The 22,603-nt window shown below is 41.0% G+C and overlaps 1 long non-coding RNA gene across 1 annotated transcript; it reads right to left on the reverse strand.

The window, feature by feature from the left end:
* Window positions 1-604: 604 nt before the first annotated feature.
* Window positions 605-22,200, reverse strand: LOC122455500. The gene is made up of 3 exons (XR_006273719.1): window positions 22,082-22,200; window positions 5,137-5,296; window positions 605-3,650 (listed from the first exon to the last, which is right to left on the reverse strand). It is a non-coding gene; the product is annotated as an uncharacterized LOC122455500 (long non-coding RNA).
* Window positions 22,201-22,603: the final 403 nt, after the last annotated feature.

Below are 22,603 nucleotides of genomic sequence, written 5' to 3' on the forward strand. Positions count from 1 at the left end.
TATTAGTATTTTAAAGTCCTTATTAAAAACTTTTTACAATAAAACGTTCTCTAAGATCAGTTCCAAGATGTTGACACAACATAGTTTTTTCTTGAAGCTTTTTTCTTCTTTAATTTTAGTATTTTGTTGCCTCCAGAGAATAAAACAAAGAAATTTATATGAATCAGGAGTGAACAGGAGAACTTACAGTTAACCATTCCCAACAAAAACACACTCACACAAAATAAGTTCATTGGGCAAAGAACTGGGAAAGGACCTGCTGGCTCACATGCTATGAAGAGGTCTTGATCATGTTAGCAGTTTTCAATTACAGAATTAGTTCATATTTCAAAATATAAAATATTGGTAAAACTGACTAATCAGAGTCTTCTGTGGTAACTGCAAACTGAAACCAAAGTACTGGACCTCTGTATCACCAGGAAGAGAAAGATGGGTGCTTGCTAGTCTGCACAATGGAAATTTTCAAAACAAACCATTTACATCGTACAAATCTCAACTTGTGATCTTGTCAGATAACATATGCTAAGGGCCAGATCCTGCAAATACTTCAGCAGGTGAGAAACTGTACTCAGTGAGTAAAGTTACACATGTGCTTAATAAAAGTCTCCCCCAGTGGGTCTGTTATTGAACTAATGCCCACAATGTGCTGTTGGGAAAGGAAGTTTATTTTTATCATACAGGATTTGAGGCATTTGTGGTCATAGTGGTACTTGCAAGATTATGGCCTTATCCCTGGCGCCTTAGATAAATTCCAGTTTGGGTCGTTGTGTCCTATTTCTCCACAATTCCACCACCAGTTGCAACAAGGAGAGATCAAACTCTCTCCTAATAGACATGCATTGAAGTCAGTGGAGTTACACCAGCAGAGAATCTAGCCCCAACCTTCTTTTCATAAACTGTTATTTCACTTCAGAAGTGGCTAAAAAAAGATTACCTGAGCAATTTAAAAAAGGAAGTGGGGGAAATCTGGTCAGAAAGTCATCTGGATAATTCAGAGGAAGGTTTACTTTCAAATGCAATTATTCCCAAATGCGAATGATCTTTCTTTTAGATTTCCTTGGTAAATATATAGCTTTGGAACAGTAACTGGGACATGAACATTCTTTACTGACTGGGTTTCTGTTATCATATACCTTAATATTTGATGTTCTGATCTTCACAATTTTTTAAATTTGGCCTCTAGGAAAAGCTGCTCTATAATTTCTGATTTTTCTAATGCTAAGAATGAGAATTTTGTTTAGTGTGTTGGCTGACAATATGTATAATTCATGTTTCTGAGCCAAAGTGTTTTTTTCCTTTAACAACAGCTTTGCATTGACTATAGTATTTCTTCCCCCCTTATTAGATTGTATCATATTACCTGTATCATTATTTCTAAAGCAAAAAATAAAACATATGTCATCAAGATGTTAATTCTAACAGGAAGTCTTACCTGAAGGCTTAAATTCAAACCTTTTATTAAATTTCCCAAAACAAGAAATCCTCCCTTATGTGTATCTCTCTTTTTCCCCAATATATATGTTATGTGGTCAGATAAATTATGTTGATGGTTGGTTCTGCTAAAAACCTTTGTTGCCAGAACATCAAGCTATAAAAATCAGTTTTAGCTCCCATAGTTCTAGTAGGCACACATATATTAAGTTTGAAGTATTTGAAGATTCCCTGCAATGATCATTCTCCTTTTAATAGTGCAATATATAATGGAAATTCTTGTGAAAGAGTGTCACTCTGGTGTATTTGGATTACCTGCAGCTACAGGAGTGAGTGCTTTCTAATGTATAATGAATGCTGAGGCTATGCTTAGATTTGCCCAAGGCTTGTTTTGCCTTAAAATGCTGCGTTTTGTTTGGGGGTTGTTTGTTTCAGGGAAAACTGTTATTGTACCTTAAAAGGGTTTAACAATAGCCCTGGAAAATTTTGGGGTTAGTGTCCACATGTCTATATTTTCAATACTGGTTGGTGAAAATAAGCACCAAACTTTTTGCATAGCTGATCTTTTATATGCTGTTTGAAAGATTGTCCTTGAAGAAAACCTCTATTGCTGTAGCAGCAAAGCCAAGACTATAACCTGGGCAGAGAGGTAGTCTACTCTGCTGTTACACAGGACATTTCAAAGGGAGGAGTTGGGAAGTCAACAGTCTACCTCTAATAGAGATGAGACTGTTAAAGAGGCCATAGGAAAGCAATGAATATTCCTGTCTACAACCAGTTTTTCTGGAGGAGTGACTATATCTGAGCAAGTAATATGTATTTAAATGTTAAATTCTAGTCCTGAGATAAGAACCATGCACAGAAAGAGTATCAAATGGGCCAGGAGTCAGTATGTAGGCCCAAGATCTCCACATCCATGACCCTGTCCTTCAGTGGTTCCCCTTAGACACACAGGTTCTGCAAGCCAACCCCTCTACTATTTCTGCAGGGAAGCAGAGAACAACTCCTAATTCAAATCCAATAGAGTGATACTGGTGGTAACTTAGTGCGAACTCACTGTGTTTCCTCTACATGGAAGTGCCAGACTTAATTCTAAATTTCCTTCGTTAGTTTAAAGTTAGGATCCTTAACCCTCTCATTATAACACGGCTTTGTGGTCTGTTTGTATAACACTAAGTATCTCTATAGCACTTTTTATCAAGGAATCTGAAAAAAACTTTACCAGTATTAGCTCACCGTCAAAAAACTCCTATTTCTTCCATGTGTTATTTTACAGAGGGAGCAAACTGAGGGCTAAAGAGAGGTTACAAGATGTGCCAAAGACACACAGCAGCCCTGGTGTAGCCAGGAACAACATCCAGGAAATCTTGGCTCACAGATTCCTGTTTAAACCACTAGACCACACTGCTATCCTAATTAATGATATGGGCATAGCACTGGACTTTTCAAACGGCCTTGGCATGCTTTCTCTTGTCTATTTGTGACAATTTATGTTAAAGTAAAATTATTGGTTTTTTTATTACTATGGTATAAAATCCATTTTTAGGCCTACTTTTCTTGCATTAGCAATATAGCCTGGTAAAAAATATTTCTATCATTTATGTCCAAATCTTAGACAAATTATTCCATTATAAATGAAAAATATATATTTTCTGACATGCCTTTTGGCCATTTAAAATGTTCCTATTCTTATGGGATTCAACAACTGTTCCTTAAAGCATGCCAGGGGCATGCGAATGATAATGCAATCATAAGCCCAGGTCTGAAAAGACTCACATACAAACATGTTCTTGGATTTCCAACAACTTTAAAAAACAAGGTTTGGAACTGCAAACAAAACTCTTGTAGCCTTTCGCTGTTTACCCATTTGACGTGTAGAGCCCAGCACTGAAACAGATTTGCCATTATGATTTCTCTTGCAACTTTTGGTCATCAAAATTACCTACCGTTTACGTATCACTAATAAATTGCATAATGACTTTTTTTCTCAGTTATTTTGAAAAAGGCCTATATATGGACCCTGGTCCCTGGAGAATGTAGCAAATTCAGCACATGCAAAGCCAAATCCTACAGACTTGGGAGTAAGTGCTAGTTTTTTCTTGCAAGATTGAGCCCAGGGAGTCCTTCCTGATTCAAGAGACAAATTGGTTTAGTGATGGTCCCCAGGACGTCAGCTCACTTATTTCTCTGGATCAGCCACTGGCAGGAATACTGTCACCCTGGAATGATTGAATGATCAAAAAAGAAAACTCGCTCGCTTGTTGAGAACCATCTTACAAATAAGATACCAGAAGCATGAGAAATGGGGAAGATAGGGGAATAGGTAAAAGGATTAGGGGACAAGATAAAATGTGACCCAACACTTGAAAGATTTCAATATATGAAATCGTTTTCCAATTGCCCCTCTCCCAGAAGTCCCTACTGTAATCAGCCAGTTAACTAGTTACATGTGTAATCCACACTAGGAGAGTGTAGTCCTTTGTCCTGCTCTAGTGACTGGTTCATATATGGGATAAAATCCTACTCCAACCACCAGCTAGAAGAGTTACTATTTAGCTCAAGCTTGTTTTTAGCACTGAAGGTCAAACCTCAATGATGGCCCAAGTGTGGGTCTCTCTCTCCCTCTCTACTTACATATATTGTAAAGGACTTCTCTCCCTCCATTAGCTGGGTTGCAGGTGAGTGTGGTTCAAAAGAGAGACTCAAGAGGCTGGATCGGGAAACAGGTGCTGCTGACAACTTTGGCAGCATTAAGTTGGTTTAATTTTTTGGACAACTTGGTCTGGCCTCATTCTTCAAACAACCCTGATGCTACAATATGTGTCCATAGCACTCCAACGAATTATCATTAGATGGCTGTGGGTGGTGGCTACCACTAAGCCATTTGTCTGCATCCAGGTCATGCTGAGGGCCACATGTCTGCTGTCATGTCAATTGGAGAAGATCCATTGAAGCTAATGGTGCTCCACCAATTTACATCAACAGAGAAATTTGAACAAAGTCTTCACAGGTCTGGGGCTTCTTGGTCTCCAGAAAATGATCCCACGAAGGGGTGGCAATGAATATAGTGACAGTTCTTCCAGAACAGGCAGAATGATATCAGGGACACACAGCTCACCAAGGTCAATCCTGATGAACCGCGGCATTCACAGATGAGGAAATCGTGTACCAAAACACTGTTCCCAAATTCCATATTCATTGCAGCAGCCTCCCTCTGAGGTAACTGTGAGGGAAAAACTGTAATCAGAAACTCTCCTAACACCTCTCAGAGCTGTGACAGGGCTCTTTATATGATCAGACTTCCACGGAGGCAAACAAGCTGCACAACTAGTTCTCTTCAAGAGGCTCAACACTGCATGTTGGAGGATTGTGTTTTCTCTTGGCTGAAGAAACATCTCTCCATAGATCCAGGGTCTTACTTCTGCACTAAAGCCTCAAAGAAGTTGCTGCTGTTCTGTTTCCCTCTCTCTCCTCCAGCCCTCACCTCCCTTGACCCACAAGCCACATAGTCAGGGGAATGCTTGCCCATTTTAGTGTTATTCTTTTGACCAGTTTTGGTGCCTCTTGCGGCCCAAAGTTACAACCTGGCCTATAGTACTATCTCAGTAAATATATTGGAGATAAACTAATTGCACATGAATTAGTGAAGAACTAGATAGTACTATCAAGTCAGAGGGGGAATTTGTAGTGAACACATATATTTACCAGCATCACAGAAAGAGCTGCCCATGTCTGTATTTCTTTGTCACCCTAGTTTTCCTAGTCCACACTGGATCTCAGCAGCTGCAGATTGCATTCAATCTGGGGATGGATTTACATTTTGGCAAAAACTGAAGGAGTGTATTGTCATCTACGTCTGTTGTGACTACAAAAAAATAAAATAATTGCATGTATAATTTCCATATGCAAATTATTGCCTAGATGTAGTTAATCTGTTACTGAAAATGCACAAGGTGGTGGGAGGTCTGTCAAAGGAAAGATACTAAAGGATAAATTAATTGTTGTTTAATAATACATATTTTCTCTACGAATTAAAATAAAGAGTATGAAGACAAAGTAACCACTATGCACCATTACCAGATGAAATACCATCTAATCACATTATCAATTATACTATATTTTTGTATGAATCCAACAATGTTTAATGTATTTTTTTCTCTAAGGCAAAAAGAATCATATTACAGAGGATTAAAACTATGTAAAATATCTAGATTATATTGCATCACTTAGGAATAAAGAACATGATGGGTAATGGGTAGATGACCCAGTTACAAAAATGTGGTGATTTAAATACAAAATTCACATGAAGTATTTTTAAACCTCACACCATTTAAAAGTCTTTGACTATACTTCAACACAGAAGCCTTCTGTTATGCAAGAAGTTGTACATCCTGGCACAGAAAGAAACATGAATTTGATTTTAATTGAAAGAAACCTTGACACATCTCACCGAAGAAACAGGTTGTTTTTATTTCACAATGAAGCTATCATTCAAAATATGAATGGGCAATGTTCCCATCCTAGCTACATGGGTTTATAATCCAGCAATGAGCAAAGATGCTGTGGGCATGGCCAAAAAGTAAACTGCATTAACCCAGCACTAGCCAAAGCCCCCTTGTCTTTGTACCACACAGTTGAACAAAATAGGTACAGGTCCACTAGTAGGAATAGTTGGGGGAGGAGGGGGAATAAAAGAAGATGAGCCACTGTAAGAGCAAAATTGTGTAGTAGCCATTCCATAATTAAGGTTGAAGCTGACTTCCCATTATAAACCTGATTTCAAGTCTTGAAACTCTCTCCTCCTCCCAAAAAAAATCCCCCTGAAATTTTTCATGCCACATCTCAATTCAGGATGAAAGTTTCTGGAAAGTTGGACAAACCAGGATTTTTAAATTATGTTGTCTGAAATTTTTCCTTCTGAAGTTTGAAAAATGTCTTGACTTTTTGGCTCATCCTCTCTCCAAATGGCTCAAACTCATAGAAAGTAATATTCTACCTCTACCCTGCACTCCTTTAGTCATCACTTATGAGCTTTCCTTAAACATGTAAGTCATCATTCTCCTCTATATTAAACAGATAGATACCAACCTTAGGTTTTATGTTGGGATTCTTCAACAATTTATTAACAGCTTGAACTACATGCTCTTGAGGGTTTATCCTGCCTGTTGAATCTGATTACATTAAAGTCCTTTGTTCATCAAGGGACACATATGATCTACATATGGTATTAAAAATGAAACAACCCATGCCAGAACAATATGTTTGAGGACACAACTGAAGAAGCCTGAAGTTCAAATTTCCATCATGTAATCTTTTCCTAATGATATCAACCTTGAACACCCATTTGCCTGTTTGTCCCATAAAAGCTTCCACTTCCATCTTTCATGCACGGAATGCCCTCTCCAAACTAACCCATTAGACCAGTACCCTCTTCTCCTTCACATCCCTTCTCAAGATCCACTTCCACTGCGACACCTACAGAAATCAGCTAGCTGATGATGACTAGGATGCAGGCTACGTCATCCCAAGGAATCTTCTTTGCAGAAAATTAGATTCCTTAAAATCTGACATCAGTTAGCTTACCCAAGAGAAAGAAAAGTGCTCTCTGAGATAGAATTTATATTTTCATCCCCTGGCCATCTTTCTGGTTGAATTGGGCTGGAGAACATTGCTCCAATGACAATGTGGTAGGAACAGAAAAGCAGTGCTACTCACTTTCCTTTTAACCTTGTTTAGACTAGGAAATTACATCATGTTATTTTAAAACATGTTACCAAACATTTAAAGGACTTGCATAAAAATAAATAATAATGGAGGCCTGGCAAGTCATGTTTAAAAAAAAATGGCTGACCATGATCAGCTAGCATGTTTTTTGAGCACAACTTGTCCTGTCCTGTTAGCTGACACATTTTAAAACACCACCTATATTTCAAGTCTCGACATGACCATAGAACTGAAAAAGTCACAGCCATTATTCTTTTCTATAGAGACAGCAGTCTGAGCATACTCATTGTTTAGTGGGACAAGGCACTCCCTGCACTTGACTATAAAAGTAGCTCAGTGTTAGGGGCCCAATCCTGTTCCCACTGAAGTCAATAGACATTTTGCCACTAATTATAATGAAGCCAAAACTGGGCCCAAATTTTGTAGTCAGATCATCAAGGGATAGGACTAAAACTTGCTTTTTAAAGCAGTACATTGTGGGTGTTCCCCACGTGCAGTTCCACAGGGAAGTATTTTACAGCCTAAGTCTGACGTCACTCTTCAGAGACCGAAGAGGGGCCCATCTATTTTCCCTTTTGGAATTGAGTGACAGCTATCCATGCAGGCGGGTTCATGAGGCAGGTGTAGGAAGTTTTCTCCTATACCTTTTGGTCTCTTTCCTTTTCCCCTCTACTATTAAAAAAATGGTCTCATGCTAGCCAATTGTTCCATTTCGTTTTTCCCTTTAGATTATTGAAACTTGTTATAATTTGCAGGTGTGTTGGTTGTTGCATTATGCATGTATTTGGTTCAAAATCAGTCACTGACTGCAGCTAAGCCCTTTGGGCTGAGGGCCTCTGTCCACTGGACAGTTTCTTCCGTGGATGTCAATCCCTTGTGTGACTGAGTTGCCATGGTAGTTTCTGATACAGAAGCTCTCGTGCCAGAACTAGTGTTTAGATCTGGAGGGAAACTTTTGCTCATTGCACTGGAGAAAATATTATGCTGATGACTTAGGCTATGTCTACACTATGGACCTTGTAGTGGCACAGCTGAACCACTGAAGCTGCGCTGCTGAAAGGTCTCCTGTGTAGCTGCTCTATGCCGGTGGCAGAAAGCTCTCTCACTGGCATAAGTAAACCACTCCCACTGAGTGGTGATAGCTATGTCAGTGGCAGACCATCTCCCGCCAACACAGCACTGTCCACACTGGCGCTTTTGTCTGTGAAACTTTATGTCGGTCAAGGGCGTGTTTTTTCACACCCTGACCATCAAAGCTTTTGCCGAAAAAAAGTGCTAGTGTAGACAAAGCCTTAGTTCCCTCTCTTTTCATCTGCATCTTGTTAAGTACTTGACCTCATCTACTCCTAACAGACTGGCAGAGAGGATTGCAGGCTTTCCTTCCCCAAATCATCAATCCCTCCAAGTCTGTCAGCAGAGACACAGAATCATAGAAATGTAGGACTGGAGGGACCTTGAGAGGTCATCTAGTTCAGTCCCCTGCACTGAGACAGGACTAAATATTATCTAGACCACCCCTGACAGGTGTTTGTCTAACCTGTTCTTAAAAACCTCCACTGAGAGGGATTCCACAATCTTCCTAGGTAATTTGTTCCAATGCTTAACTACCCTTACCATTGGAAGTTTTCATAATGTCTAACTTAACTCTCCCTCGCTGCAATTTAAGCCCACTGCTTCTACTCCTGTCCATGTGAGAACAATTTATCACCTGCTCTTTACAACAACTTTTCATCTACTTAAAGACAGGTATCATGTCCCCCTCAGTCTTCTCTTCCCTAGACTAAACAAACTGTTTTTCAATTTTCCTCATAGGTCATCTTTTCTAGACCTTTATCATTTTATGGCTCTTCTCTGGACTTCTCCAATTTGTCCACATCTTTCCTGAAGTGTGGTGCCCAGAACTGGACACAAAACTCCAGTTGAGCCTTATCAGTGCTGGATACATTGGAAGAATTATTTATCATGTCTTGTTTACCACACTGCTGCTAATACACCCCAGAATGATGTTCACTTTGTCTGCAATAGTGTTACACTGTTGACTCATATTTAGCTTTTGATCAGCTATAACCCCCAGATCCTTTTCTGCAGTACTCCTTCTTAGGCAGCCATTTCCATTTTGTATTTGTTCAATTGCTTTACTCCTTCTTAAAGGAAGGAATGAGGAGGTTCTTCATGAGATTTACCTCTAATTTATTTAGAAATGGGGTAGTTAATTAAGAACCCTCTTTCTCCCAAAATGTTCACACATTTCAGAACCTTAGGGAATTGGTTATAGAAATGATCAACCAAGTCCCTAGACAACCCTCTGCACAGCAGAAGTGCCAAAATCTCCAAAAAAAACCCCACCCATCTCTCAATTCCTGCTATGCTTTAATGTGTGGGAATGCTAGAAATCTCACATGAAAGCTTGTTCACTGAGACTGAGTCCAATTTAAGATGCAAAAGCTTGGATAGTTCAGATACAAATGTCAGAATAACATCCAAACTCCTAAGAGTCTCCCATCCCTGGTCTCATATTCTTAGGGTGACCAGATGTCCCGATTTTATAGGGATAGTCCCGATTTTTGGGTCTTTTTCTTTTATAGGCTCCTATTACCACCCACTGTCCCTGTCCCAGTTTTTCACATTTGCTGTCTGGTCACCCTACATATTCTCCTGACTTTGGAAAAGTCATGTTCACACCTGACGTTTTTCATTGGGTATTATTCTGCTTTGGTACTAAGTAACCACACAATAGAAAGAGATAGAAAGGATATGCAGAGCAGAAGTGACACCAATTTAATTTTAAGTGTGTAGCAAATCTTTCAGTGTGTTTGTGGCCTGCTAACTACATTCAATAAATTGCCATCTTCTACGCAGGAACCAGTCATGATGGCAAGGATGAGAGAGAGAGAGCGAGAGAGCAAGTTCTGAGACTGATCTACTTTAACTATCATTTTAATAATTACTGGAGTGCAGCTCAAAACTCCCCTTTCTGCAGGAGGAAAAGCAGTTTATGCCACAGACATTGGGTGTAAAAGCACTACACTATCATATAATATTCTGTTTTGTTTCTCTTTCAGAGAGAGAGTTTATAAAATATGCACATTCACATAAGCCAACAGCTTTATCAGTACAAGCACAACAGATTCCTAAACAACTAGAGGGCTAGATTCAAGATTATTCCAACCCAACTTTGGTGTATTTTCACTCTTTTGTAACCTTTTGCAAACGCTGTAATTCTTTGTTATTTTTAAATGCTCCAGGGCTAGTTTTTTTTCCCCTTAATAAATATTCTATATAAACAAAAAAGCCTTAACACTCATGAACAATCCTGTAATATCAAACTAGTGAACATACCTAACAAGACTTAGCAACTAAGTGGTACTCAATGGGCTTTATTAACTTTAAATTATTTTCCCAACATACCTGTGAGGCGGATACAGCAGCACTATTCCTACCAAACAGATAAGGAACTAAAAGACAGACTCACCGAAAATCACATAGGAAGTCTTTGGCAGAGCAGTAAATGGAACCCAAGTATCCTGACTCAGCTGTATGTCTTAGCTATAAGGCCTCCTTTCTCATACAAGGACTGATTCAAAGCCCACCAAGGTCAATGGGAGTCTTGCCACTGATTTTAATGGACTCCGAGTTAGACTTAATCATGGGAAATTAACAAAATTTGTGTTAGGGAACAAGTGTGAACATTATACTTCCAACTCAACAGGCAAAAAAAGCAGGGAGTCAATAAGTGACTATTTTTTTAAAACCCTTGGTAGCATCTTTTTTGTGTCTACAGAATTAAAAAATATTTAAAATGTGAATAATAATTTCAATTGAGTAGTATCTTTTCTTATAAATTATAAATGAAGGCAGCACAAAAATCCCAGATTAGTGTCTAGTTATCAAATCCTAAACGAAACGCTGTTCCTTATTGGCCATCCAATCCATGCAATGGAGTTTAAATTTTTCCGTCATTTTAAAGGACTTTGTCAAATATGTATGAAAATGGATCTAACAATGGGCATAAGGAGAAGGGATGGGGACAAAAAGAAGGTATTGTTTTGTGCTCCTTGGGAAAACAGGAGTATGGATTTTGCAGTGAAACATAGGCTATTTTCTTCTTAAGCTCTATGACAAAAATTCTGGGCTGCTCATTAACACATGCAATAAGGGATCTTATGCTGCACATGGATTTATCCAGGCAAATCCATTAAAATTAATTGGAAATGTTGTGTAAATGCCTGTTCACCACACCAAAATATTCCCCCTAAGAAAAAAACAGGAAAGAGATCCTGTATCAGGCTAGCAATGTTCACTTGAAACGCCTCACACTGCTAGCAAGTGTTGGCCCTGCTGAGAAAGAGTTAAGTGAATTCCACTGACTCACTAAAGCAGGTGACTCATTATCCCACTTGGACAGGTGAGAGTGGCTCTTTGGAGACAGAGGATCTAGGATGTGAGCTGAGCAGTTTAGGAGAAGGAGCCCCAGGGGCATCCAAGTCATGAGGAGAAAGCAGGGATTGAAACTTATCTCATTGTTCATTTTGGGTTGATAAAGCCAAACCCCAGAAAAGGGGCACTTTTTTTATTCTACCATGTACCAACTATGTGCAAAAGCAGGTTGGAAAAGGCACTAACAGCACTACCCAGGAAGCAGTGAAGAAAAATCAATGAACCACAAAAACATTCCTTCCAAGACTAAGCTACTCTTCACTTTAACACTAACAGATGACCCAGGGCTCCTAAGAAAAGGCCCAAACAAACCTCCAGTGTTCTCTTCTCAATCTGAGGTGGTCAAGAACATATATGAACCAAGCACAACTCTTCCCTTCTCAAGAGCTTCTCACAGTATCCCACAGCACAAGCAAACACTTAAATAGTCAATTTGTCCAACCTGTGTGGCAATGTTCATCCTAATAAATCCATTATTTCAGCTCGCACAGAGGGTTGATGTTTACAATACAGTATCACAAGCATTGTAAACAAACACAAAAAGGAAACTGTGCTCCCCCAGGTACAAAAGATGCAAGAGCATTTGATTATCCTGTGATGCCAGGAAAGTGATAAAAACGCTGTGCTTCAGTGCATTTCTATAGCTTTGACAGTAATGTTCTCCTTAACCACTGTGTGGATGGATCAGATCATGGCACCAAGGCCTCAAACTGGGGCAGGTTGTGCCAGGTTAGCAACCCCGCACTTTTTTTTTTTTTTTTTTTTTTTTTAAGGATGCTGTCTTGTTCTCCGGGACCCAATTTCTTTTTTTAAAAAAGTCTCTAACCCTTACGGATGCAGAGAAAAATCAAGGAAACATGAAACAAGTGTAAATTGATGTAGCAATGTCTGCAGCAAACCTGAAACAACAGATCTGAGAGGTGTGAACTGCACCATTCATCCAATTACCTGATGGTGGGAAACTCAAATGTCCAATGATGATTTAAATGTCAACATTTTTAACTATTTCATTGATATCACAGCATGGAAGAAAAGAGAGGAAGGATCACAGATCTGCACAATCTACAGTCAGTGTAGGCAGATCATTCATCGGGTTTTAAGATGGACAGTGTTGCTTTCCTAAGGTCTGTCCTCCATCTGATACTGAGAAAAAAAATGGGTGTGGTTTTGTCTGATATCAGATGGGGTTCCATTTTGAATAGCACCTGGTCCTGTCCACTGCAAGGTCATTCTGATGTAGTGGGATCACCCAGGCTGGGATGGGCCTGGGCCCATACCATTTGCAGAGGTACCGGAACGTTTGGTATTCTGGGAATGCATGAGTGGTCACTCTATGTCATCAGCATCTTAGTTTGGTGCCAATAGCAGATGGTGTTTGGGAGAGCAGCAGCATTTCTTGTGCCTAATGTGCCCCATGGAGCTAAGTGGCCTAAGGGGCTGAGTAGAGCCCAAGTGCAGCCTCTAAGTCACACCAAGGAGAAGGCAATCCCACAGAGCCCAAAGGCCATCCAAGCCCCACCAGAGGGGAAACAATTCCACGGAAGACGTAAAAAGGGCCAAGTCTGCACTGACGGTGTGTGGGCTTCCTCCCTGACCCTAGTGACTGCTACTCCTCCCTCTGCTGGAGGCTGCCTGCAGACTCAGGCAGATAGCACCACTTACACTCAGTTCATATTTTCAAGCTTTTCTTTGCAACCATGAGGGCTGGAAACTTTTCTTTTTAAATGAATCTTAGATTCTGATGTCATCACAAGACTCTGGGATCCAGAGATTAGCATGTGCCTCTTGTGTCTCGGGAGTATCCTAACATCACTCAGAAAGCCCAGCAGAACCCGCGGGATCACAGTTTCAACATCTGCAGAATCTGCTGTGAGTGAGGGGCAGAGCTCAGGAAGGGGGGAGAGCCTAGCATTTGGGTGGAGCTTGAAAGGGGTACCACCATCTCCCCCTCCCCCATTTCAGCTCTGATAGCACCTCTGGTAGTTTGATGTTCTGCCAACTGCCATAGTCCTTTTTCACTGGCTATCTACTGTAGGTTTAAGGGACCCATGTTTTGTGGGGGGAGGGTATGCATGCAGGCCTGGCGACAGCAATTCCGGGCCTCAGGGCGGAACAGTCAAAGGGCCCCCCAGGCGCAGCATGGCGTCGCCCCGTGGGCACAGAGCTGGACCATGTGCGGCGGCTGGTGCACACGGCACGCACAAGCTGCGCCCGCACGGATGCGGGCCGCCTGACCTTTGGGCAATGCTGCACCTGCGCTTGCTGGTGCCCAGTGAGCTGCTGCTGCTGGCTGCGCTGTGGGGTGCGCTCTTCCAGCACGGCCAAGGCTTCCACGTGTCCACCTGGCTGCCTTCGCTGCCTAGGAGTGGTAGCAGTGGCAGCCAGGGGTCCCCAGGCCCTTTTAAATCACCTGGGGCCCTGGGCAATTATCCCCTTTGACAACTCACCCCCGCCCCCCGGCATCAGCGAGCCTGTATGTATGTGACTGTAGTGCTCATAATAGGTGTCAGAATATCAGCACTGGAACCTAAACTCTGCTCTCTAGATACCTAGGTACTCAGATGCTTATAACTGTAGTATCCGAGTCCAGCACAATCGTTAATGGATTTTATCCTCACAGCACTCCTATAGGATAGGGAGGGATTAACCTCATTTTACAGATGGGGACTATGGCATAGGGTAGATTAAGTGACTTGCCAAAAGTCACAAGTCATTGACAGAGCCAGATCCAGTGCCTGAATCATGAGATCATGCTTCCTACCCACCTTATCCACTAAAGAGTGTCAGTGTGAATGGTTGTAGTACGCCGTACTACCCTGCCAGTATACCTCAGCCCTGGGTGGACGCAATCACCAAGGGATGAAGCCAGATCCTTGGCCCTTCTGCTGAGACTGCCAAGGAAGGAGCCACATCTGGGAGTTCTGTGATGCAGATGTTTGTCTTCCAAGAACTGAGCCACGACCAGCAACTCCTTTTAACCAGATCACTGAACAGCCTTCAGGTAGCATTTTTGTGCCAGTTTTAAATGGGTTTTTCTGGACCACAGCCCTCTCAATTCACGTTTTTATCAACAGACGTTAAAGAAATTACCTGAAATGATGCAACTGTGTTATTTTTTCCAGGCATTTTCCAAGACCTTCCGGAAAGAACAAGTACACACAACCGCACTCCCGCCGCTTTGCTCCTCTCCACCTACTGTGGTTTCTCTCATATACTATCATATTTACAGTAACTTTACTAGAAGGCAGCTGGATTCAGCTCCCTCAGGAAACAATCAATTCCATTATTTAGCATCCCTCTAAGTGAATTTTCAGCAGGTAAAGAGAAATTTTCTGCCTCCATACAAGGGCAGAGCCAAGCTCAGGCCCCAAACTTGGATCTGCCCTCTGGCAACATTATACTCTGCCATCACCAGGCTGCCTAACTAGGTCTGCTCTGTTTTGATATTCTTCAGTCAGGGGAAACAGGAAAGGTGTTAGAGATACAAACAATTGCCCATTCCCCACTTAATATTTGTGTTTTGTTTTTAAGTCATTTTGCTTCTGCCTCTGTGAACAGCTCTGATTGTATATAAACTTGGTTTTGTGTATCCAAACACACAGTGTAAAACCTTCTTAGCAGCCAATCCAGCATCCCTTAGTTATGTCAGCAAGGCCTGCAGATCGTGGCCCATAATGAAGACATTATTTCCATAGACAAAAATCACTAGAAGTCTTTCTAACCAAATTGTAGTGTGTACACTTCAATGTACTGAAAAAATCTGGGACTTCCATTCCACCTGACCCTAAGAGTTGATGAAGGCAAATCCTAATGAAGTGACTTCCAAAAACAACATTGGTTTTATTTTAAATACATAGAAACTGGAGTAAAGTCCTAATTCATAAGATGTTCCAGCCCTGCAGGACTCTCTCAAAGAGCATTTACACAGCTAAACAGATGTGCATGTATCTAGATTCTAAAGTGCTGTAACTTTTCCACTCTTGTATTGACATCTCTGTACTGGATCAGGTTACCATATTAGTAGGGGTCCTCTGCTCTAAAACAGTCAGTCATTCTCTTCTGTGGATAACCAATCCTTGTATGTAAATATTCTGTTCTTATTCTGTACTTAGCACAAAGTTACACACATTTGTCTGCATCATTTTAGACTCCTAATGCATTTGATATTACTTCATATGTTCTCAAGTGATAAAAAATAACTTAGATTTCATTGCTATGCACCAGTGTTTTACTTTACTATCCCAAGTGTGACTAACCTGTATCTATTCCTTAGATGTACTTATTTTTAACTATATATTTGTTATTATGTCTGCTAATGGAAAATTATAATACTTCTCATAAAGTATGTTACACCATGGCTGCTCCCTTCCATCTTTTCTGCACTAGAGAATTGCACCTTTACAACTTGTATTTCAAACAAATGTTGATAACAGGCAATAGTACATGTCCATCTTTGCAACACCAGTTCATTGTGCATACTTATCCCCCAGTTCTCAACACAAAGTTCTTGAAGCAGGTATTTGTTGGTATAGCAATTCACAGTTGAGAGATATTGTGCCGACATTCCTTTTAGATGTGAATTTTCCATGTATAAAATCACATGTATTTTGTAAAATTAAGCGACAAAATATTCTTATTTTTAAATAACAAAAGGCTCAGGATTGCTGCATTGCACCTCATAAACCAAGACCTGTATACCTAGAATTCCAGAACCAATTATGCAAAATGATTCTGTGGTGGACACGATAGTGGTGAACTTTGCTCTAAAAAAATGTAGTTGCAGTGATATCAGCAATTCTTGTGCACCATTGCTAGCCCTTGCGTGTGTGGAGCTGAAATGGAATGGAATTATAATGCAACAGGGGCTTGTAATGCCAACATTCTCTAGCACAAACAAGGTTAGTAAGTAGACTAAACAAAGAAATAATGCAGGGTCATTCAGCTCTATTTGCCTGATGCTGCTGAAGGGTTTGAAATGAATTTGTCCTCAGTGGCCTTCTCTATGCTACAATATTTTTAAATGGTCCTCCATTGCATAAGCACTGGTACACAGCTCCACTGGTGATAGCAACAGTGAGGGCACTAGTGTAAACGGGCTCTGAAAGAGGTTAGATGACAAAGAGGAAAAAAAAACCTGTGCTCTGTCTACACTAGAGCTCACCCTACTGGTATCACTAGTGGAGGTGCACAAGTGCTAAAGCTATACTGGTATATTCCCCTACATTTTTCAGTGTACGTAAAGCCAACAGAAGAACACTATGAATTGATCATTACAAAAATTTGATTCCTACCTCAATAAGGAGCAAAGGGACATGCTGGCAGCCAGCTTTTCCAAGCAAGAAACTGTAGGGGACGCAGACTTCATGGTGCACCAATTGGGCTGCCGCAACCAATTTTGTGTAGGTTACATACATCTCTTACAGCAGTCACCAGTAAAATATGACATGTAAAGCTTCTAATAAATCAACCTGCCCCTGATGTTTTGCTGTATCCCCCTACACCATGAACACTAGTATAAGATTAATTACTTTATTAATAATAATCATCATTATTTGCATTACCACCTAGGAGCCCAAGCATGGACCAATGCCCCACTGTGCTAAGTGTTATTCAAACAGATAGAACAAACAGTTTACAAATAAGTATAAAATAAGAGAGGACTACTTGCCCATGTGGTATATAGCAATCTTTTTATACTGACCACCGTTTCACATCACAGATTAGGAGATTCCTCTTAGTTCATCTCCTCTTACCCAGAGTGACTGGGCAGTATTTTTGCAATAGTATAGAGGAAAAAACAGTACTAAGACAATAAAGAGTCAAAATCCAATCTGAAGCAGACTGAAGAGCAATGCAAGTGATCTCTGCTCACCTTAACTCCTAGCAAACATTACTAAATGCATTTAATAATTCTTATTTTCCTTATTGATATTAAAGTAGCATGATAACTCTACTAAGTCTATAAACGTTCATATGCATTGCAGTTAACTTGTAAAGTGCTGTTTACTTTCTGTTTTCTCATTTTGTAATTCTTAAATACTTTTGGTTTCTTATAATCTGACTTGAACTGAACTATTCTGCATGGGCCACATTCACTGTACCATCCTTCAAAAGGAAGGTAACAACACATGCCTTCCCAAGAGGAAGTCTTCCTAAAGAGTACAAGCAAAAGAAGGCAAAGCAAAGGAAAGAGTTGTAATAGCCCAGGTGTGTATAGAAAGGTCTGCTAGAGATAGAAAAATGGATCAGAGAACCAACCCCATAAAAACTGTCAAGATACAGGCGGGCTGGAATAACTTGTATAGTGGGGGTGTTGAGAGTCACTGAACCAAACTGTAAACCCAGTATATGATGGAAACCACTCCAAGCCAGGGGGGTGCAGCAGCCTCAGAGGCACCCCTAGTTCCACACCTATGTCCAGATATAAGGCTAGGCACTCAAAGAAGGGATAGGGCACGTGCCAGCTACTCCTCCCACACCAGGTACTTATCATATATACCATTGTAATTAGTCCATGTCACTAACATGACAACACTGTAATACCACAGGGAATCTCACATGCAATATGTAATAGCAAATTACAGCAGTCACCAACTAGCAATTTGGCGTTCCGTATTCATTAATTACCCTCAGATCTTAAAGTGACTTCTCCTATTAACAGTCAACCATCACAAAATTCTGTATTAATTTAAACGGCAGAGGAGATGAGCTTACATAACATGTGCAACTATAGGGGAAGGAAGAAGGGATAACTGTAAGGAATAACATACTTAATATTGATCTCCCCATTCTGCACATGCCTTCTCCTTGATCTGCCTCTGTAACAAGCACACTGGATATTACCCCAATAAGATTCTGAGCATTACAATGACAATTCTTAGGATCTCCCCGTAGACCATCCAGACTCTGATTAGTTTCTCAAACTGCTCCCACTTCCTAATCTATTTTCCAGAAAAAATTTCCAATAGATGAAAACATTTCTGGTCCCAAATATTTTTTGTAGACACTGTACATCCCCATCTGTTACTTAAAACATTTAACTCTCTACTCCGCTCTCTAGAAGAACACCAAAATTCAAAGCCTGATTCTCATCTACACTCAGGGTATGGCTATGCTGCAGTTTGAATAGCATGTGTAGGCATACCCGAGCTAGCTTTGATTGGGTTAGCTTGCTAAAAATAGCAGTGTCCCCACAGTAGCACAATGAACTAGCTGCCTCAGTATGTACCTCGGCAGGACTGTACTTGGGCTGCTAACCCATGCCACAGCAGCTACATGTGTATTTTTAGCAAGCTAGCCGGATCAAAGCTAGTGTAGGTATGGCTACACACGCTGCAACTGTATCCCCCCCGAGTATAGTACAGACATATGCTAAGACTGCTTTACTCTACTCTGGCGGTGCAGGATAAAGCAACCCCAATGTAAATGAGAATCAGGCACTTGTATTCTCCAAACTGCCTGAGTTTCACTTGGTAGATATATACTGATATTATGGAAATCATGCATAGAGAACTCAGGATCAAATTATAATAAGGCTTCACAGCAAAGATAATAAAACAGTTTGGGGCGTAAATAATACTGATCTATATTTTATTAGTAGTACTACTATTTATTTATATAAGAATAGTGCTCAATAGCGCAAATCTCCCCATTGTGCTAAGCACTGTGCAAATGTATAGACAGTCCCAATTCCAAAGAGTTTAAAGCGGGAGGAATTGCTGGCTGTAAAATAAACGGATGAAAAGGATCCTCAACCAGAGCATAACTGCAGTTGCTGCAGCAGAAGAACCTGATGTGTAGCAAACAGAAACATATTAGAAATGGCTGGAGAGGAGGAAGGAAATAATCACTTGCTGAGGCCACGTGAGTATGGCTGGCTACAAAAACACTAGGGGTAGATATAGTCCATTAAGCATCATAAAATGACTTTGCTACATACCAACTAATAGCAACTGAAAGGCTGTTTTCATTTCTGAACTCACAAATGTGTGGCATTTCTAGGCTCCCATTTGATTGTGCTATGAAGCTTAGAGAGCTGAAAATGCAAAAGAGCTCATTGAACAGCATTTCAGAAAAACTGTCTTCTTCCTACTCAAAGAAAGGTTAGCTCATACCCGAAAAGCAGAGTCTGCTAAAAGACACACTCACTAGGATATACACAATCGTTTCCATATGCCCCTCACAGATGGCTCTCTGTCTGGAAGTGTGATTTTGAAGATACTGATTGCTCTTCCTCAAAACACAGGAAGAAATACCAAAACAAATTACTGCCACGCTTTTAAAGGGAAAAATATACTTTTCTGCTAGATGAGTAGTAAATCTACAGGAAGAGCTTCTCTTACTCATAGCTAAAATGCTTCTAACCGTCTGGGGAGGAGAGAGCTGAAACATGGACGCATATAGGGACTGCTGTGCTGGTAAGGGAGCCTGAACAAGGAAGAACCAATTGTACAAGAAAAGTAGGTAAGAATGTGCGTTGTACCACATATTACAGCGTACAAGTTTCAAGCAAGGAAGCCTTATAAACACTGTGAAATATGGAGTAAAACTACCAAGTCTGGTGATTGTGTAATACATAGTAGCAGTGCCCTGCACAATTATGGCAGCTACAAGTTCAATAAAGTACCACTGATTTGCCAGACTGCTTCTGCTTGTTGCTCAGGATGGTTAGGTGCATGTGCAGAGGCAACACTTCCCAAATCAGGAAGGTGGGTGCCCCTCTTCTTACGACACTGGAAAGACCATACCTAGGACACTGCGTTCAGCCTGGGTGCTTACATAAAACCAGGTGCTACAGTATCAGTGACCTCTGCAGCGTCTAAGAGCCCACATATTGGAATCAACCAAAACTCAACTACATGTATCCAGAGACCTCCCCACACACCTCAGAGATTTCCACAGACTGCAATTTAAAGTCTGCAGCTCTGGTGACCTCCTGCTCTTGGCCATACAAATGATCAATAGGAGTTCTGTATGTGAGCCCAGGGGCTTGGTCCTCCATTGCCCTGCACCATATGGAGTCATTTACACCAGTACAAAGCCAAACATAAAATGCTATACCAAATCAGAATGGTAGCATTTCACATTCACTTTACACTTGTAGAAGCGTCTACTCTAGGGGCAGGGCCTGGTAATCCGGCCCCAAGTGTTATGCTCACAACTGTCCCATCTTGATGCATCTTGAACCTGTTGCATGTTATTTAGTGGGAGCAAGGCAATATTCCTATACTGTCACTGGCCTCTGTCCCAATAGATGCTACATGCCAGTCTCTTTCTACTGCACCCATTCCCATTGCTGAGTCAAACAGCAGTTGTTGAAGAAGTGTGACATCCAGTGGCAAAGGCTTTAAAACTAGAGCCAGTAAGGAATTTTTCAACTAAACTTTTTTGACCAAAACTGCTGATTCAGAGAAACTGGAACCGTTCACAGGAAAGAGTCAGTTTTGATGAATTTCCCACTTCAAAACATTGTTGAATAATACAGCTTCAGAAAAGCTCCCTTTTTGACTTTCATTTTTAAATTAAAGTTAATTTAAGGTTAAAAATAAAAAGACAAAGTCAAAACAAAATGCTTTGATTTACCTGATCTGAAAAAAACCAAACAAACTGTAGGTTTTAGGTTTACAAAAATTTTAAAGATTTGACTTTTCATCCAGATTTGGGATGGGAATGTATTTCAAACTCTTTTCTAGTCCTTTCTGCCCCGCTTTATTTAAAATCTCAAACTTGTGCCTGAGATCTGACACCACTAATATTCGGGGCATTCAAAGTCCCATCCTATATGGCACAGCCACAATCAGAAATTATACTGACATCAAACTCTGATGGAAAGCCAGGCCTCCTCATCCACAAATGTTAAAGCAAGGGGCACCTTCCTGTACTAGGAGTGAAGGCTTCAGTAACCAGTTTTCCCTCATCTCCCCTGGTACAGTGAGAGCTCCCCCCCCCCCCCTTCAGTCTACTTTAGCCACTGCCAATCCTCCATTCTTATTGTCTTTTACACATGGCTTTATCTTCTCCTCCCACCTACCTTGCTTACCAAAAAGGCATTGACTAATGTCTTTCCTCACTATACTCCCACACCGTTCCCAGACCATAGTTCAAAGCCAGTCCACTTGCAAACCCAAAGGGCTTTGAACAATCATACTCCTCCCATCTCAGAACAAATGCCCCCCATAAAAAATGAACAGAAAAATCCCCTTAACAATCAGCTTTTCCCTTCCAGGAAGAATGACCAGCTGCTGGTAGAGATCAACCTCCTGGTCCTTTTCCACAGTTCCCCTTTCCTGCTGCTCTCCATACCCCAACACCCCCACCTATCTCCATCAGCAACCACATGGCACCCAGGCCCCAGCACACTTTGGTTCAGGATCTCTATTACTGAGTCCCCTCTAGTTCCTACAAACAACCCTTCATTGTCACTCCTGTTATGACCAACTGCTTATCTGAAGCCTGGGAGTAAACTCTCCAGGTAGCTGTAATCTGGGACCCTCGGGCTTCGTCCCAGGCTGCGTGGTTCAAATCACTCCACCAACATCCTGTTTCCCTGGTCACACCAGCTCTGCAAAGGTTCCGACAATCCCTTCTCCAGATTGTCCCATCACTGCTGGAAACTCCAGTTACTGTTCTGCTCTCAGATGCTTCTACGACTTCCACCACACAGGCTCCTTGAAAAGCAGCAGCCATCTTACCTTGATTCATCACTGTATGATGAGAACAGGCAAACCTTCTCCAGCGGGCTGTGGAAGAATATCCTATGGGAAGCAGCAAAAGTCCCATTGCTTAAGTAATTTAAAACTGAAAAAAGGTTGAATATACTGGCTGGGACAATCTTCCAAAGGCAGGTGCTAGCCTAGATGTCAGAACTGGTTGTTCTATAGGACCAAATAACAGGCAAAACTGCTATTTTTAGCAATGATAACAGAGCAGCATCATACACTCCAGACCTTAACCTGCTCCCATTGACTTCAGCTCTCTGTGCTTCTAATACACCTTGACCTTTAATCAGCAA

The sequence above is a fragment of the Dermochelys coriacea genome, chromosome 8, assembly GCF_009764565.3.
Source record: "Dermochelys coriacea isolate rDerCor1 chromosome 8, rDerCor1.pri.v4, whole genome shotgun sequence".
Classification (NCBI taxonomy): Eukaryota; Metazoa; Chordata; order Testudines; family Dermochelyidae; genus Dermochelys; species Dermochelys coriacea.